Source organism: Centruroides vittatus, unplaced genomic scaffold, assembly GCF_030686945.1.
Source record: "Centruroides vittatus isolate TY-2023 unplaced genomic scaffold, ASM3068694v2 scaffold_1172, whole genome shotgun sequence".
NCBI classification, from domain to species: Eukaryota; Metazoa; Arthropoda; class Arachnida; order Scorpiones; family Buthidae; genus Centruroides; species Centruroides vittatus.
Window position 1 is genome coordinate 1,106,513 of NW_027122672.1, and position 19,484 is coordinate 1,125,996.

Here is a 19,484-nt window from a genome sequence, read left to right on the forward strand (position 1 = left end):
ATATCCATTGAGGCTTCGGCCAATTATGGATCGACAGGGTGGTAAGAGACTGAACCCGATGTATTTAACATTCATGAAAAATTTTCGCGTTGATTTTCTCGGATTCGATCCCGGATTCCCCAGAGCGATACGACGACGTTTATAAAAATTGCTTTGGCCGTCGAAAGATTTCGATTATTAAAACAATATATATACGTAACCTACGAATATTTATTTGCGTTTAATAGCCAGACCGAAAATATCTAAATGCAAATTCAGTCCGCCATTTCTAAACGAAACAAGTTTGAACTCGTTTCACCCAAACTAATTTATATATTATTTTAATCTATTTTAAAATATAATACGCATTTTTAAAATGAATAAATAACAGAAACGGAATGTTCAATTTACAGTTAAAAAAAATATTATATAATTATATATTTAAATAAATAAAAATAATGAAAGTAATCGAAATCCAACTTTCTCTCCAGAGAGGGCGCGACAGTCGATTTAATGTTTCGTTACCTCTAAAATGGCTTCTAATTCTAATTGAACAATAAATAGATGATAAAACTTAATCATTCCGTCCAATTAATTTGTTGGTATGACTTATCGATGACAATTGCTTAGGGTGCCTTAGCGTTGAAAGTTATAAAGTTGTGTAACAATTCTATTTTGCTTAACATTCTCCTTTATGCATTGATTGATGACTTTCTCAATAAAAAGTCAAAATGGGATGAAAAGATTCTTATCAGGTAAGTTTACTGATACGAATCGCTGATTACAACGCGTTTTAAACACGCCTTATGACGACACAGTGGTGTATTGTCGATTCATTTTCCTTAATTTGTACATTTCACCAAGTGCCATATGTATTTGTTTATAATTTGCTGAGGTAACATTTATCGTGTAAAAGTATCGGAAGGAAGCGAGAATGTCACGTGTCGAGTATGTATATTAAGTTAATTGCCTATTGCAATAACAATAGCCTGCTAAAATAAACGAAGGATGAATTCTGATTTCGAAATCGGTTTATAAAAAAACTTGTAAGTACAATCCGTTAAAATTTTAGTCATAAAGGACGTCGCGATACTTCGTATTTTTTTTTTTTTGATCGATGCGAGATGTTGCACGGAGTGATTTATTATGTAGTCCTTAACGTAAAATAGCCTGGTGTTACAGTTGATTATCATAAATAAAAATAATATATATATGCTTCGTGCGAATGGTTATATAAAGACGAATGATACTGTCTTTTGTTGTTGTTACTTTATAACAGCAAGTATGCTTTCGGCATGTGTTGATGTGGTCTTTGGGCAATATGGAATATGTTAAAGATACCATTAGAATATTCGGTTAAGCGAAAAGGAATACATATTTAAATTTACAAACATTAAAATTTGGACATAAAAATTATGAATATATTAATGCAGGCCTCGGAGTCGCTCACTTTTTTCACTTTTCGGGTCATTTTCACGTGCCTAATTAAGATGTGGGACAAATCAAAAATAATTTTAAAAGCCAAACGATCTGCCGAATTATCGGAATAAAATTTTCTGGAAGAAAATACGCGGCCCTGAGCGGGACCCAAAATCTCAACTGCCGCTCAGTGTTGTTAGGTTATAGGAAACAAAAATTTATTTCACGTATGTAAAAGAAATCCTTTATGCACTTAAAAAATTCCTCTCATTACAAATTCAGAAGCCAGTGTTGAGTAATGTACTCATGCCATATTTTCATTATTCTCCAAAATCGGCCTCTTCCGAATTGCATTTCCTTCTACTGAGTTTAAAAATAAGTATTCTAAGCATCTCTGCGTTTTTGGCTGTTTTCTAAGAAAATCACTAAAATCCTTTTGCAGGGGAGGGATTAATCCCTCAAGCTGACAACACTGCTGCCGTTTTTAAATTCAAAATACAGTATATAATTATTAAAATTAAAACGAGATAGCAGCGTAACCTCCTACCACTAGACAAATTATTTCGTCTCTGACCATTTCGTTATCCTTGTTATAGCCCAGTAATTTGGCAGATTATTTGGTTTTAATTAACAATCGGGTTATGGAGTTGTCGTTTACAAAAATATTTTTTTTTTTTACTTGATTTATCTTTAAATAATTTCATAGCATATTGTTAATGTTAAACCACATCTATATCTTTCTAAATGTATGTTTAAATTGACTACAAGTATAATTATTCCATATAGTAAGTATTATTTTAATAAAATGTGTGATTTACTTGTGAAATATCCATTTCTTAATCTTTTCTCTTATGCTGATTATAATTGTGCATTAATTGAGAGACGGTTGAGTGCATTAATAAAAAAGGGTTAATGTTACCTATGGTTCCAAAATGGCGGCTCGTCTCTGATTTCAGCAAATAGAAGAAAGGAAACAGTGGGGACGCACGTTCTAACCTAACCTAACCTATTCTAATAAATTACCATAATTATTACCAACAAAATTATTAGAATAGGTTAGGTTAGAACGTGTGTCCCCACTTTTCCTTTCTTCTATTTGCTGGAATCAGAGACGAGACGCCGCCATTTTGGAACCATAGGTAACATTAATCCAAACTTCTAGGCTTACAGGAAAGCGGCGCGCGCTGAACGACCGACGTACACGTTTTCGCGTTTAAAACTTCGGCCTCAACCTCACTAATGACATCGAAAGACAAATACTGTCGATATAAAAACAAAATATCAATTGCGATTTTATTATACAGTACTATATAAATCGCTTATTAGAAATTCGCGTAGTTTATATTTTTCAATAAAAATTATAAATGCTGTAATTTGAAAATTTTAAAAAATAAATATTGAATATATAATACAACATCATAAGCTATAAAATTACAGAGTAAAAATTCTCTAAGAAGCAAAATAAAGTTACTACTGTATAAAAATTTTAGAACTTTCCGTTCAGAATTAAAGAAATCTTTTCCTTAAACATTATGCGGTGAATTCGAAATTTCACACCTTTACGTGAATTGACGCAATACCGTTAATTCACATAAAGGTGCGAAATTTCGAATTCACAGAAACTTGTATATGAGGAGACAGTACTTAAAATCAATAAATAAACAACTTTTATATACCAAAAGGAAACAAGTGATAATCGACCCGTTCTGCATATTTAGCTCTTGACGAATTTATTGTTTCACCTTTAGTGATAGTTTCAAGGACAATAGTAGAAATAAAATACCGTATTTCGTTGCAAATAGAAATTCATTTGCAATTAGTAATTTAAAATTTGGGGATCAAAAAAGCCCGATATAACGAGTGGCTGCTGTATTACAATATATACAGAAATTTTTATAATGTGTTTAACCGTAACAGAATAAAAAGTAAATAACAATTTTTACTGCTATTTTGCTGAGTTTTCCTTCTGCGTTTTCACTTTGTTTTGTCACTATTGCACTCATTTTTTTGTATTTCTACTCATTTTCAGAGGAGAAATAGCACTCCCAGGCCTGTTAATGTTAAAATGATGTGAAAAGTGGATAAAAGGGTTATAAATTAACAAAAATATAAATTTAAATATTTGATGCAAGGCATTGAGTTAATCTGAGAAAAAACTCAAAAAACTGGATGTATTAATTAAAATTAATATCAAAAAACCTTAAATTTAGTAAATATAGAATGTTTATCGAACATTTTCGACCACATTGAGTGACCATTTTCAGGTTTTAGTAAAGATGCTTCCTGTTCTGTTCATTAATTCCATTATAGAACCTGAAGATAACCATTCGACATGGTCAAAAACATTCAATAAACATTCTATTTTTACTGGAGTTAAGGATTTTTGATATTGAGTTAATCATTTAAAAGTTTAAATACTGTGATCTATACTTGCTATTTTTGTTATCGCTAAAGTATCTTAATGCTGAAAGACAGTATCATGTATAGAATTGATTATCATTGTCAATGAGTAATGCTTTCTTCACTACCATATGATTATATAGCAGAATAAGTCATTCATTCATTTATTTTTGATGTAAAATTTAAAAACTTCATTGAAAATAAAGATAGTCATTATATTTTACAGTATTGTGCATGTATTTCTCTTCCAGTTCTAGTATACTGTTTTAGTTATATTGCGAATTAATTTGTGTTATTTGCTTAGTTGTGATGACCATAAATGATTATTTATGTATAGATTATTCTAAACCTTATGCTTGGATGCAGCTTTGCAATATTCAAAACATTATTTATTATAAAAGTAACCTTTAAATGATGTCTTAAGCTATATTTTCATTTTAAAATTTTATACTACAATTCATAAACTGGTTTAAAAAATCTGTGCAAAAGCTCTACAGAATAAGCCTTTTACTCACTGATACCCTTAATTTTTTAAATATCTCCGGCTTTCTTTATTTTTCAAACATATAAGCTGAAATGTTTGGAAAAACAGAAAACTGCCGGTAAAGGTTTACTTTGGAGGATTAAAATTTTATGACAAAATAAAAATATAAGTATTTTGAAAGTAATACTCAATAATATTGCAAAAGATAGTCTTTATATAATTTCAAGGTTGAAAGAATGGATTTCTGAGAAGGTTAACTAGCTTGTCATAATATATTATCTTCATTCAACTTCAATTAACATATTCAATTTCTATCAGCTTTGAAACAAACTGATTTATCTAGCATAATATATTTATGTTAGATTAAAAGTTTACATAATTAATTAAATAAAATTCTGTTTAAATACTATATTGAATATAAAGCGTCTTTAAATGTTTCGGTTCAAAAATTATTTCAGTATGTGTTAAAGTAAAATGATTAAATATTTACTATCTAATCACCTTCTAAACTGATTAAACCAATAATAAACCACATCAAAACCTTTTGAATCAGCAAATCAAAATACTTTAAACAATGCAAATGTTTTTGGCCTTTAAAAAAAATTGGTTGTTATAGAAAGAATATATTTAAACTGGTTAATGTTACCTATGGTGCCAAAATGGCAGCTCGTCTCTGATTCCAGCAAACAAGAAAGGAAACAGTGGGGACTCACGTTCTAACCTAATCTATTCTAATAAATTACCATAATTATTACCAACCAAATTATTAGAATAGGTTACGTTAGGTTAGAATGTGAATCCCCACTGTTTCCTTTCTTCTGTTTGCTGGAATCAGAGACGAGCCTCCATTTTGGCACCATAGGTAACGTTAACCTTTAAACTAATATAATATTGAACAATAAATAAATACAATTACAGTTTTTAAACAAATTAAAGTATTTTGATCTGCTGATTCAAAAGAAGGTTTGTGTGGGTTGTTATTTACTATTTTCTGAAAAATTTGTTTTATATCAGGAAGGAAAACTAAAAATAAAATTTGCCATCTAAACAGGAACATTTTTTTCTATTTTTTTCATTGTTTATACGAAATCCATTGTTTATAGAGAGGAAAAATTATAAATGTTGACAAATTAGATGCTGGCACCTGCACTTCTTTCTATTAAATGAGAATCTGCTTTAATTTCAATGTTAATCTGTTAGTTTATTTTATTTTTCTTCATTTGACTTCAAGTCTTTGTAAAAGACATAAATAGGAATGACTTTCAATTTACTAGAACAGGTTTGGTTCCAATTGATGAATATATAATCTGTTGAAAAACAATATAATAATAAAAATGTTGAATATCTTAACAATATGTGATATAGGGATATGACTGGATAATAGGTATAATTATATAAATGACATTGCATTTATTTTATATATATATATATTTTATACTTAAATCAGATTGGAAAACTTTGTGGGATATTGCTTATTTTATTGTGTTCTAGTTTATGATGTCCCCATTGTCTATTTTGTAAGATGTACTGCATAATGAAAGTTATTGTTTAACCAAAGTTCCTATTAAATTGTCAGTTTAAGAGGGCTCTGGAAGATTTATAAATGACCAAACATTTTAGTTTTGCTTCTTGTTTCTCTTTTTATTGGTTTAAGTATGAATATAGTTTTATTAATATTGAGGTAAGTTTAATTTTTTATATGAAAGTAAAAATAACCAGTTTCAGAACTAATTGTGAAATGATATTGTAGTGAATCATAGAACAGCTTTTATTAAAAAATATAGAAAAATTAAAATTTAAAAATAAACTATTGAGATTGTTTATCTAGCAAAGCAATGTTTAGATTGAATTTGCATTCCATTCCTTACTGCAAATTGTATAAATTAATGCTATTCATTTATGAAAATTTTCTCAAATCGTTAAGTTGTATTATAATTGATTATGAACATTAACTAATGAATTATAAATGTGCGAAAGTAGGTTTATTGATTTATGAAAAATTAATTAGAAGTGTGCTTAGTATTATGATAAAGATGATGTATATAAAAGTATGATTGCTAAGTAAATGTTATTTTTGCTGCATAATAATTTGCAATAATTTAATGAAATTCATTCTGATCATTTTTGCAATAAATCTAAAATTATTTTTTAAAATGATTTATTTGTGAAATTATTGAAATATTAATTTTTTTTCCTATCAAAAATAAAAGTAATTAAATAATTTATCATTAGTAACATTTGTCCTTTGTTATCTTTGAACATATTTAATAATCTGTTGATAATTTTCTTTTTCCTGCAAGAAATTAAAACACAGTTGCTGTGATTTGTAATAAGCATTGCAAGTATTCTCCAGCTTACAAGTTAGATCATCCTAACTCTAATATTTATAATTACTTCATGAATGCTTGGGTAATTATCTTTTTATTCAGTTAGATTATTGGTTATATTAGCTTAGCCTGCAGCAAATACACCAACAACTGCCGTAAATGATCGGGTTAAATTTTGGATATATGATTATAGATTAGAAATAAATTTGGCACTAGAGTTAGGCGTTAATTTATGCTGGAAGAGGAGATCAGACCGAAGGTCCGGGTAGCGTAACTAGTAATGCGTCCGCACGGTAAGCGGGAGTTGCGGGTTTGAGTCCCGCTTCGGGCCGATTCTTTTCTTCCAGTTTAATCTAAATTAATTAATTAAATATTATAATTATTAATTTTAATAAGAGATGGTGCCTAACGCCTAACTCTAGTGCCAAATTTATTTCTAATCTATAATCATATATCCAAAATTTAGCCCGATCATTTACGGCAGTTGTTGGTGTATTTGCATATGATATCGGGTTTCGTTTGATGTATATTAGCCTGCAGCAATGAAAAACTTAAATTTTCTGGATATGCAACGATAAAAAAATATGAACTGAATAAAAATATTGAATACAAAATGCAAAATTAAAAAGCAAGTTAAAGGAAATTATATAGCTAGATGTATCTCGTAAATAATATAGGATAATAAAATTTTTAATAATTCATATAAAATAATTGCAAGATCAATACTTGCAGATAATCCAGAACTACATAATGATATCATAAAACTTTTTAGTAAAAGAAAGTCATATATTATCAAATTGTTAAATTATACTAATAAGAAAATGGGGAAATTGTTGGTGTTTCTAATACTCAATTCATGAAGACATAGCAAACCATAGAATATAATTTTCTTTCAAATATTCTAAATAATAACTTTTATTTGCAAAAAATTTTCTTCCAGCTTTCCTCATAAAATGGTTAACACTGTAATTAAATTTTTTCTTGTGTTTTAAGTTGTTCCAAAAATTCAGCTTGGAATAATATAACTGAGCATGAATCTTTATTGTAAATGAAATATTTTATTACTTTGCATAAACAATATCTTGTTAATAATATAGTTAGTTTTCTAAAAATTATGATTAGTAATGAGCAAATGGAAGTTACTATCTAATCTTTTCTTAGTGCAGAGAATGCTCTTGTATATGATGACATTGACTTTGATTAGCTGCTATAAAGTGTCAATGGATTACAACAACAACTGGAGAATTTTAAATGAGATAGAGTTCCTCTTCAGTAGTGTAGATAATTTTTCACTTATGCTCGATGAGCTGTGCCAGCATTTTTTCTTCCACTTTAGGTAGCATGCACCATATACACACACCTTGGAAACATTGAATATTTGAGAGATATGCACTTCATAATTAAATATGTTTATGGCACCATAATAGACCTAAACTTCCTAAACCATAGTGTTCTAATGTGAATTAACTTGTAAAAGCGATACTGTGCAGTTTCCATATTTTCAAAAGTTCTCTTACATGCACTCAATACTAAATTATATTCTAATATAAATAAAGAAGACTGTCTTTCAGTGTTAAACTTGAAAAATATTATTTATTTGAACAAAAATGCTAGTATTTCCAACAAAGCATATTTGTTGTCTTTAGGTGAAAGAGAATCTAAATAGGACACAGAACGACTTCTTTACAGTAATTTGGAAATGGTGCATAGCAATTTTCAAAAAATACAAAAAGTTGGACTAAAATGTAGAACATAAATAAATAAATAAATTTTCAATTTGCTAGAGGTGTGAAGTATAACAAAAACGGAGAGGTGTGAAGTGCAACTCAATAGGCAGGAAGTGTGTTACATCAACCACACATGCTACTGTAAGTTTTTCTTTGCTGTTTTAAAAAGGGTTAACTACAGGTCAGGCAACTTAAGTGCGGGCTGGTTACAAGCGTTATTAGTAAGGATGTATATTAACTCTCAAATAAATTACATGTTGCAATTCATACATCTTTGGATTAAGCTGAGAATGGCTGAAAACTGTGTTTCAATATAATCCTAGCTAGATCCATAGTGCACCTATTATGACAGATATTGTCTTGTTTGGCCAACCTATTAGTGAGCATTCTAGAAGTGGCCCCAATTTATACCAAGTCAAATACTGTAGAACCTAATTTTAAAGGAATTTTGCAAACCCTAAACTTTTTATGAGGAATAAAAATTTCTGTCATTATATAACAAGGTTGAGGTTTGATTAGTAGCAGTGTAGTGTGGTGACATTTGATGATAGGGAAACTGTGCTGGGTGGATAGAATCATTGAAAGTGTTATACAATACTTTGGTGTGTAGCATCCACGAGCTAAATCGCATGAGGTTAGTGCTCTGTAAAGTGCATCTGCAAATGCATGTAATCTGGCTGCTTTGCACAATTCAAATAGTTTCATCGAGGAAGCTGTCCCGTATTTGACAATACAGCGTTTTCGTTGGGAATACGCATATACGAATTTATATTCGAATATACAATAGCAATCTTATCATTTTTTTCACATGTAGTATAGAAATTTGTAATAAGATACATAATGCAGTTATAATGAAATATTAATTTTAATTAATTCAAAGTATGTTAAAATATAAAAATAATAGCACAACATGTATTTATATTTTAGAAAATACAAGGGAAGCAGTGCTTCCACAGCTTCTGTGGATGGCACGCCACTGATTGGTAGGTTTCTTGAACATATGGGCAAGAGTAATTAAATTTGTTTTAAATGTGGGATAGTTACCAGAATGGAATCTATCCTTCTTTGTTGCCATTGTAGAGAACAGGAATAAAGCTTTCACTACTTCAGAATTGGTCAAGTGTCTAAACTTGACCATAGTGTTCCATGCATTTTTGACTGCCTTAAGAACAAATTCTAGTTCATGTTCCATCGGATATTGTGCAGGATAGAGATACACATGCCTTATTAAAGCACTAATAGCTGCATTGACCATAATGAGATGTTGGTAATGGTCAGAATAATGATAACGGAAGAAAGTTGAACTTATGGTATACACCAAAGCTAAGTTGTGTAGATGTTTTAGTCCTCCAGAATTAAACATTTTACGGCGTCGCCGCTAGAGGCGCCTCAATCTAGTTTCGCCGTTCCTTCCACTAGCTCTATAGCGATTTACATGTTTGTTGCTAGGTTGTAGACCTGGCGATGTTGGAGCATTTCAAATCAGTAACTGTTCAAGCAAAAAAGTTTAGCATTCGCTTCTACCAATATAAGTGAAAAAATGTAACAATAAGCTTAACATTGTGTTGTAAAGACTAATATATTTAATAACTTCTGTTCTCATAGCTCTATAACATATGATGATATCATTTTGCCACAAGCAACAAGCACTAAACACTACAAGTTTGACTTAACACATCCAAGTAGGTCTAAATTATAAATAAGTTTGAGTTAAAGTATAGTGCAAAAAATTTCTGATCTTGATGTTTCGCACTTAAAATATCCTAATTTGATTTTAAATATAATAAATTAACATGTTAACTGCCATTATCGAAAAAAATTTTATTATTTCCTGAGCCATTCACTTCTTTTATATAGATTTATGTTCTTTTCATATCAGAAAATCCAAATTTGCTGTTTGAATTGATTTCTAAAAATATTTATACAAATTTTAAAAGTTTTGGTTTAAAATTAAAAGTTAAATTTCATTTAAAAATTAAAATTTTTTCAGATTGTAAGAATCCTTTAAAAATGAAAAAATAGGTTTCTCATCTAACATTTATAGAATATTAAAGTTACTGATACAATGTTAAAAATTAAGTGCTCTATTAATATTAAGTGACAAGATACAGGAGTCTATTATAGACAAAATAGTAATCTTGTGAATGATTAAGAAAGAAATTGTGGCATTGTTGATTTAATTAGTTAATTTCAGTAATTAAAAACTTTTTATTTATTAATTTTATCACTTATAAAACTTTCGGAGATGTTTTGTAATTGTTAGAGGCAATTGTTATAATATATTGATAGTGACTGATGTCTATCAGCATAGACTTCAATGTTATATTTACATCATTAATGTAGGTAATGAAGTGCAGTTTAAAATATAGGTTAATGTTACCTTTGGTACCAAGATGGTGGCTCGTCTCTGATTCCAGTAGGGAAACAGTGGAACACACGTTCTAACCTAACCTAACCTATTCTAATAATTTGGTTGCTAATAATTATGGTAATTTATTAGAATAGGTTAGGTTAGAGCATGCGTCCCACTGTTTCCTTGCTGGAATCAGAGACGAGCCGCCATCTTGGCACCAAGGGTAACATTAACCAAAATATTTTTTTTTTTTTTTTTTTCAAGTTTGATTATAATTTATCTTGAACTTTATTTCAGTTGTTTATTTTATTTTATACTTATCTTTTTCAAATTTCTTCATTCCCCCTTAAAAAGATGTTATTTTTTGCTCTTAAGTAGAAAATCTAAGTTATATAAATAATGTCATAAAAATTGATTTTACAGGTAGAAAAAATACTTTTGGACTTTAATCATTTGAAATCGAAAGAATATTTGAAAAGTAAATACTTAAAAAACTTCTAAAATTAGATATATAATATAAAATTCAATAAATTTTATTATATATGATCAGCATAGGAGGTTAGATATGATTGTAGCCTCTTAAATACAATAATCATTTTAAATCAAAATATTTGGTTAAAGTATTGATTAGTATCATTAGGCTAATAAATTACAACATGTATGATTGATTAATGAGTTATTACTGTAATTATTTAATATGCTTTTAATTAAGTAAATTAATAAATGTTTTGATTCAAATTCATTTAATTGTTGTTGTGTATTAAAATTTTAGAGTAAATAATTGAATTAATTAATTAATTTGCACTCTTAGTGCCCGCACGGTGAAAAAGTAAAATAATAATAATAATTAATTTTAGAAAAATCTGGGAAAACAAAAACACACAACAGAATTTGAATATAATTTGTATGTTACAAATAATGTCATCTAAATGCTTTGAGACAGATATTGTTTAGGAATGTATGAATTAGCTATTGCTGTTACTTATCACTATATTAACTAGATTATTTCATTAAGAAACTAGTTTATTTGTATTTTAAGTTTAATTTTATTTTTATTATATCAATAATTTAATTAAAATGTTTCTTATTATGATTAACATTTATGAACATAATGTTTTTGATAATACTGAAATAAATCAAACATTAAAGTTATATTGGGCAAGAGTTCTCCATTAAATTTCTATGGTTGCTTGCGACAGAATCTCCAACTCCTGCTTAATATTAACAATAATAATAAATTTAATAAAAGCAAAGTATTTTCGTCAGATAGGTTTGCTTCAGTCAAATCAAATAGAATCCAAGCAGTTTCAAACAAAATTGAAGTTTGGATATAAAAATATTTAAATTATGTTATGTACATGTTTCTGTATAAAGTATGTGTATTATTTATTTATTATTGAATTTTTATGATTAAGAAGAAAAAATTAATTAAAAATTTTTCTAACAATTTTAAAGCATAAAAATATGACAAAATAACAAATAATCTACACACCGGGGTAATACCAATGAATCTTCTTAAAACTTTATAACTGGCGAGGGTATGCTCAAACTTTGTAAGCAGATGTTTTCGGATCCCTCTCTGGGTCCATCCTCAAGCTATGTCCTTTTTAACAAACGGTTATAACGAAGACCAGCTGCGTTCCGGATGAAAATTTGAATTATTGAATTCTGAATCTAACAATATTGTTAGATTCAGAATTCAATAATTCAAATTTTCATCCGGAACGCAGCTGGTCTTCGTTATAACCGTTTGTTAAAAAGGACATAGCTTGAGGATGGACCCAGAGAGGGATCCGAAAACATCTGCTTACAAAGTTTGAGCATACCCTCACCGGTTATAAGATTTTAAGAAGATTCATTAATATGACAAAATGCTGTTAAGAGTAAAATGTGGATTAGTTGATTGGTGTAGACTTAACAATTATAATAATCTCACAGGAAAAATAATTTTTATTAATTAATTTATGATTTCTGTTTTTTTATATAAATTATTTTCCATTTTGAAACAAACATCATTTTTATTTAGCAATATAGTTGTTGAATTTAAATTTTATTGCATTAGAAATAGCATACAATATGTGTTTTAATGTTTTAAAATTTAAAACTACACTGATGCCTCATACTTTGAATTTAATTCATTCCAGGAGGTTGTTTGAACTCCTAATTGTTTGTAGTCTGAAGCAATTTTTTCCGTTAGAAATAATGGAAAGCAAATTAATCCATTCTCAGACCCCGAACAATACCCATTTCAAATGAACTTAAAACAGCAAATACACATAATTTAAAGTAAAAATAACACAATTAAATGCCCTAATAATAAGTTAAAACACCAAAACAGTAAATAAAATAAATAAATGGTATATAATAAAACCAAAATTGCATTTATTAGTTGCACACTGTGGACTTTGGCATCTTAACATAGTTGTATGATTTAATTATAAGTTGTGATATTTAACACATTATAGATAATGTGAGAATTTATTTTTTTGTTTAAAATCTTACTTTAAACTGTTTACTTCACATTTTGTTTGACTAAAATCAAATTGTAATGTCTTCATATAAAAAGGCATATCAAGCATGTAATGCTTTATGTACTTTGGAAAGGATATAATGCCGTACAAACAGTAAAAAAAAAGTTGTAGTGTATATGGGAAGATGCTTCTAAACTTTGAACATGCTAAATATGGTTTAAAAGGTTCCATTCAGCAAATTTTGAACTAAAGGATACAAAATGTATGAGGTGTCGAAAAGCTGTCAACAAAGAAAAATTGGAAATTCTTAAAAATTGATGAATAACACAATATAGTATATATATATATATATATATATAACCAAACATACCAAAAATAAAGCAAAAAAAGCACTGAAAATATAAAAGCATAATGAAAGAGCAAGAGAAGACTCGGACACACTCAAAAGATAGTATTTATGCTTTGAGCACATTTTTTACCGTGCATGCAGTTTGAACTTTGAAGCGTCATTCTAACTCCGAGGCAAATTTTTGTCGATTTTTTCGTTTGAACTCTGAAGCTTTTGAAGTACGAGGTACCACTGTATTTTAAATAAATTATTACAAAAATGTTTAATATTGCTAAAAAAAAAAAAAAACAATGGCTTAAGAAATTTTTATAATCCACAAAATTTAAGCTCTCTTGGGAACCCATTAAAATTTAGTTTAATTAATCATAGTGGTTATTGAGTAGCAGTATGTTAATTATTTATTTCATTTAATACTACAAATATCTACTACAAACTGAATATTCAATATAAATCTCTTAATGTGTTTACATTTATAAATAAATTATGATGTGTAGTATAGTATTTGAATTTAACGTTTTTAAATTTTTAATAATAAATCAAAGCAGTTATTACAAGGAATTTTTTACAAAGTGTGATTTAAATTTTATATTTGTTCTTAAACAATTAATTATTTAATTGTGAGGTTTTTTTTAAATCAATGATTTGATTGTTCAAAGTACACTAATATCTAAAATGTAAATAAGTTGATAAAATTTTAAATTTTTACTGTTTTTACATGTAAGAAAGGCAGCTAATGTTATGTCTCAATTGATTATCACATACTTTCATTATCATTTTATAATGAACTTACGTCAAGCTTTTTAAACCTATGATTATAACAGCTTCTTTAATAGTTTGATTAAATTATGTTTAGACAATATTTCACAAAAAGAAGATAACATTATCATGCCTTAAAGTGCAGCAAAATTTATTCACAGTACAGACTAACATTTTCATTACCTTGTATTGTGAATAATTTTGCTGGACTTTAAAGCATAATAGTTGTTTTTTATTAATGAAATCTAGTTGAAAGTTTGAGTTGTTTTTTTCTTGTAAACATGTATAAAAAATACTTTCTTCTTTACTGTTGAAGCCTTTAATGTTGGAAACAGAAAATTACTTACAATTTTGTTTGAATGTTATTTATTTGTTTTGTTTGCAAAGATTTTCTGCAGTAGTTTGATTAATTAAATATAAATATTTTTTGGTTTACTTTATCAAAGTAATCAATTATATTTTCAATAAAATTTTTTCCGATAAGTAGACAATAACATACTATTAATGCATGTATAAATTTTTATCAAACAAAAATACATATATCTTATAATAGATCAATTAAACTTTGGTACACACATTTATATTTAGTTATTACAGTAGAGCATTGATTATCTGATTCAATTGGGGACTGGGGTTGGTCGGATAACTGAAAAAACGGATAACCGAAAAGTATGAAAAATTCATTATTAGTATAGTATATTAGCATATCTCGTGTAATTAGTATATCGCTATTAACCTGCTTTGCGTTGAATTTTCATCGATGTAAAGCCTAGCAAAATTTTTTTTAAAATAATAATCATTGCTATTGTATCGTAAAAAATTACTTCTTTATTTTGCACAAAATAAATACAGTACTGTACTGTACTGTATATTGAAGAATATAAAACAAAAATAAATATATTCGGGTTACATATTTTACATAAAGTAGGCCTGTACATTAGAAAAAGAAGTCCAAAATTTTCTTTTGCTTCACAGCTGACGCTCGTTTTTTTGCCGCTAAATGTTGCATACGTTTCAAAAACAGCAATTGGATAGTGTCATTAAATAAAACTAAGCCTCGTTCAAATACTGGCCTCCCTTTCATGGTCGAGCCAGTGTTGCCAGCTAAAATACGCAAAAATTTAACAAAAATAATATTAAAGTAGCCAAGACAAGCCAAATATTGTAGCACCACATCACTAGCGGACATTTGAATTTGCCGACTAGAACGCGGTCGGTTAACCAATTGTAGCAGTTGATCGGGGGTCGGGTAATCAATGCTCTACTGTATTACAATAATTGTAAGTGCCTTGTGTATTGAACATTTAAAAAAAATTTCTTCCACTTGACATCATCAGATTCCTTTCTGTACTTTCTTTACGTGAATATGAACAAACACTATAAATTATACCAAAATAAGCTTCATGTATTTATTTACATACAGAATGGAATGCAAATATCTGCTGCTTCAGTATAATGTATATTAATTTTAATTAGTAGGCTATAAAATATGAAAATAAAAGTAAATTATGGTATATTACTTATTACTCAGATATTTCTTCAGGAAGAACTATGCACCAGTAATTTTTTTAAATTGATATTAAGGAAAATAAAATTACACAGACAAGTTTAGTTTTATAATTTAACTTTTCAAATAGATGGCATGTATAGGACTATTAGAAAAATTACAAAATCTGCAGTTAAAATTTTATTTGTATTACAATGAAAATCCTTGTGTTGGACTTCTGAAAAATTAAAAACTCAGAACTGGCTATTTGCCAATACTGGACTTTTACGCTTAGTAATGACAAAAACTGCAATCATTAAATTTACAAAAATACAAAGTTCAACAAACTACAATTAGTTTTAACCTGATTAATAGGAAAAAGGGTCCAACAGAAGAGAGAGAATTCTAAAATAACATTCTGATAACTTACAATGCAACAGTTCTAAGATCTCACGACCGACAAGCACACTTAAGCTGTCATTCTCAGCCTTGTAATTATGTTTTATACACGTTAGTACATTTTAATTTACTGATACAGAATTTTACAAATGCATAAAATTTTTGCCTTTGCATTCAAAAATAATTTGTAATAATGAATGTTTATTTATTTATGAAAATTAGTGTTTTGAATTTAAATGTTTTTCGTGGAATATAACAATACAATTATTGCAAATTAGCTAATAAGTTTGAAATTGATAAAATCAGGATAATGTAAATAAACTAAAGGCAAATAACATATGTAAACTAAATATAACTATTAAAAAATTATCCTGCTACCTCAGAATGTAATAACGTCGATAAACCAAACTGGATGTGAGACCATGAGATACTATAGATATACTTTATTGTTATCCGGCAATGAGTTTAACATATTAAAAACATTTTTTTTAACTGACCTAAATGAGGTCTTCCTCAGTTAATGTATTGAATATGTAACCAACATTAGAAATTTAAAAGAACAAAGTACAAAATTTAAAAGTTTTAACATAAGACGTGAGAAATAAGACATAAACAGTATGAAATGGGGTAAATCCTTTGTAAAATTATAAATGTTAAAATTCAAATTTCATAAATACATCTCCACATCATGGATAATATGTCTGCATCTCTAAAATTAATGCATTTTTATGTTTAATGTATTAAACTCGTTGCTGGATGTCAATAAGGTGTGTTGATAATAGCTCACTATCTCTGATTGTTAAGCAATAGATGAAATAAGCCTTTTGTGGTAATTAAAATCAGTGAAGAAAATTTTGGGATAGACTGTGTATAAAAATCAGATGTAAAAAAAATAATAACAAATTATTACATATAGAAATAAGATTAACTAAATTAAGCCTTATATAATTAAATATTAAGTTTAATTTTTATTATCTAAAGTATAAATTTAAAATTCAGTTTCAAATAATGTTTTTAATATGATTAAAATTTTAATAAGATATATCAAGCATTTTGTGTAATATTAGATTTATGCTGAAGTTAGATCTTGGTGGATATACCATATTGCTGCTATTAGAAGCCCATTTGGTGTAAACATTTTTCAAAGAAAGTGCCCATATTATATATGATAAAAATGTACATAAAGTATGAAATATACTTTTTAAAAATACTTTTTTTTTCTTATCATAATGACCTCCATCTACAATTGCATATATAGTATATATGATGCTATAATACAGATTGGTACAAACATTGGACTGTGATACTATTAACTTTTTTATGGAAAAATTATGCAAATTTAGTCTCCACTGTTACTACGGTTATAAATATTTATAAAATACATTTTAGACTAGTGCAAAATTTGTGGAAACAACTAGGGAAAAGGCAGTTACTAATATTTGTTGTACTGCTCATTATTATATATTTAAATTCCAGTTTTTCAATAGCAAAAATATGTCAGTGAGGGAAGAAGGTCTTTATTAGCAAATTTTTAACTGAAGAAAGAGGAAAAGATTAGGATGGACTTCTATTAGGGACAATATGATACTTCTAAATATTTTTGAAGATTGCTGTTAAGATACTATTGTGTAGTATTTAAGAAAAAAAGGGTGGATACTATAGATTGCACCCTATGGATTTCCGGACTTTGAGTATATATTTGAACTCGGGACCAAGACGAGTTCAACGATACTCTACTTTTGGACCGGAGATGAAAAATAAGAAAGTTATCATTACTTTTCTAATGCTATCATGCAGACGACACTGTAGTTGCTAGTACTGCCATCTTGCGGTAAAGTCTGCAAACCACATTAAAAAAAGCACTGTGAAAGGCAAGGAATTGCACAAACAGTCGAACACCACTTCCTTTCTTTTCTTTTGTTCAAGAACTAACGTGAATCAATAACTAGTGACATTAAACACTCAGCGGCCTGCTGGCAGCTCCCCTCCGGGAGGTCTGTCGGGAGCACGAACAGTCTAACGTCACCTAGTGGAAAACTCAAATGGCGTAGAATGCATTGTGAAAGGCAAGAAATCGTAAATATCATAACTTTCTTATTTTTCATCTCCAGTCCAAAAGTAGGGTATTGTTGAACTCGTCTCAGTACCCCGAGTTCAAATATATACTCAAAGTCCCGAAATTCCATAGGGTGCAATCTATAGTACACCCAAAAAGGATCTGTAATTTAAGGAATTCATACTTTACTGAATATATATAATTTGCTGTTTTCACTTATCCGGCTATTATGTATACATAACAAGGGAAAATATTGGAACAATCAAATTTGACCCTTTTGAGTTTTTTACAAATCATCATTTTTTGGGTTCAGAAGATCTCAAAAGACCCTCTGAACCCAAAAAAGTAAAAAAAATTCAGTGTATGTGTGTCTTGATGGCATTAACTTTTTACATGATAAAAATCACAGTAAATAGGAAAATAAAATATCAGAATTTTTAAAGTAATAAATGTGGTTAATATTTAATTAGTCAGTTCTCTTTATATATCACACTTTAATTTTCTCCTCATTTATGATATTTAGTGAGTTGCAAAATTTATTTTTATATTAATTATAACAAGCATTGATAAATAATGAATTTATAAATGATAATACAAGATTATTACCGTTTTAATATTCGTTTTAATTATAATCCATTTTAATCATTTTCATTGGATAAAGCGTATTTAATTCTGTACCAAGGAAATTATATTTAAATGCTGGATTTAATGTAAATTATATTGTTAAGTATTTTGCAGGATTTAATAATTTATAATAAAAACAATGCAATATAAAACAATAAATACATCTGCATATTGTAAAAATAAATAGCTTTAGTTTGAAATATTTAAAATTACTTTGTTTCTTCGTACGAATATTTTTATATGTTTTTCTTTTTTTATTAGTTTAAAATTTAAATATTACTGTTTGAGTTGAAGATTTGTACCATATTAGGTGATTTTATTGCTTGAATTAATTTTAAATTATCCTCATCATATCTTAAATGGAATTATTATAAAAATTAAATCATAAATCTTATAATTTATAGGTTTAAAAAATTATATGTAGTTTAAATTATAGTTCATATACATTTTTTGTTCATTGGCATGTAGCTAGGACTATATATAGATTATAATAGTCTATAAAAATTCTGTATAAGCAGCTTCTTTGGAACCAGAGAGACAAGTTTTTTGAACACCTACAAATAAAGTTAAATATGGTTACTTAGATTGGACAAAACTATTATTGAGACTGTGCTTAAATTATTTACTTTTAGTACTGTCTTAATTATGTATAAT

The 19,484-nt window shown here is 27.9% G+C and overlaps 1 protein-coding gene across 1 annotated transcript in view; it reads left to right on the forward strand.

The window, feature by feature from the left end:
* The first annotated feature begins 462 nt into the window (after positions 1–462).
* LOC136986766 (uncharacterized) overlaps positions 463–19,484 on the forward strand; it is a 69,468-nt gene continuing 50,446 nt past the window's right edge. Inside the window, exon 1 of the mRNA XM_067284365.1 lies at positions 463–734. The gene's annotated coding sequence lies outside the window, so the exon portion shown is untranslated. The remainder of the gene's footprint in view (positions 735–19,484) is intronic.